At 45.4% G+C, this 1505-nt stretch overlaps 1 protein-coding gene across 1 annotated transcript in view; it reads right to left on the bottom strand.

Moving 5' to 3' along the window:
* The window catches only part of CHKA (choline kinase alpha), an 84554-nt gene that overhangs the window by 28001 nt on the left and 55048 nt on the right, over positions 1-1505 (bottom strand).

The raw sequence follows: 1505 nt of genomic DNA, 5'->3' as shown, positions 1-1505 counted from the left end.
TGGCTGGCGCCTTAGCCGGTTGAGCTATAGGCGCCGAGCCACCACTATTTTTTGATGTGGATACCATCATTATAATTATTGGCATTTTTATTTATTTATTTATTTTGAGACAGAGCCTCACTTTATCACACTCAGTAGAGTGATGTGGCATTATAGCTCACAGCAACCTCCAACTCTTGGGCTCAAGCAATTCTCTTGCCTCAGCTTCCCAAATAGCTAGGACTACAGGCGCCCGCCACAACACCTAGCTACTTTTTTGTTGTAGTTGTCGTTGTTGTTTAGCAGCCCCGGTATATGTGGCGGTGCCCTACCCACTGAGCTATGGACACCGAGCCAGGGTCTTACTCTTGTTCAGGCTGGTCTGGAACTTGTGAGCTCAGGCAATCCACCCATCTTGGCTTTCCAAGTGCTAGGATTACAGGCATGAGCAATCCTACCTAAACCCATTATCAGCATTTACATATGAAGAAAGAGAATTTCCACCATCCCAGGTCTTGTGATTTTTAGGACTCATGGTTGCTATATTATGAGATTTAAAAACTAAGTTTAAGGCCAGGCACAGTGGCTCACATCTGTAATCCCAGTATTCTAGGAGTGGACTGCTTCCAAGGTGGGTGGACTGTTTGAGCTTGGAGGAGTTCCAGACCAGCCTGAAGATTCTGTCTCTAAAAATAGCTGGGTGTCGTGGCGGGCGCCTATAGTCCCAGCTACTTGGGAAGCTGTGGAAAGAGAATCACGTAAGCCCAAGAGTTTAAGGTTGCTGTGAGCTGTGACAATACAGCACTCTACCAAGGGCGACAAACTGAGACTCTGTCTCAAAAATAAAATTACACTAAAATAATAAAATAAAAATCAAGTATAATTTGGGTCACTGGGACAATGGGCATGAACAATGCCTCACAGCACTTCTCCTGCTTCTATTTATTTTATAACCTACACATGTGACTTTTTTTTTTTTTTTGAGATAGAGTCTCACTTTTTCGCCCGTGGTAGAGTGCTGTGGTGTCACAGCTCACAAAAGCTCAAACTCTTGGGCTCAAGCTATATCTCTTGCCTCAGCCTCCTGAGTAGCTGGGACTACAGGTGCCCATCACAATGCCTGGCTGTTTTTAGAGATGAGGTCTCTCTCTTGCTCAGGCTGGTCTCTAGCTCTTGAGCTCAGGCAATCCACCCACCCTAGAGTACTAGGATTACAGGCCTGAACCACCACGCCTGGCCATGAGATTCTGACACCATCCTTCCTGGGAAGGTTGATCTGGCTATGAATGCCTAATGAAAGTGAAGGACCCAAAGGGCCTCGGCCTCTGCTTACTAACGGTCTATGGATCCAATAAACTTGAGAAGTATTGCTTTAGGTCCTGGACCTATGGCTTTTTAGTCCCAAGAGTGCCCTAGCAGGAAGCATTCCAGTTTTCCCTCTTTAGCTCGTACATCAAAACTTCTCCTGTGTAGTCCTTCTGCCAAAACCTCTATCATGCTCACATGTTCTGTCTTTTTTTTTTTTT

The sequence above is a fragment of the Otolemur garnettii genome, unplaced genomic scaffold (genome assembly GCF_000181295.1).
Source record: "Otolemur garnettii isolate 467f Iridium unplaced genomic scaffold, OtoGar3 scaffold00134, whole genome shotgun sequence".
NCBI lineage: Eukaryota > Metazoa > Chordata > Mammalia > Primates > Galagidae > Otolemur > Otolemur garnettii.
The sequence above is the reverse complement of the archived record's forward strand: the minus strand, read 5'-3'. Positions and strand labels throughout refer to the sequence as shown.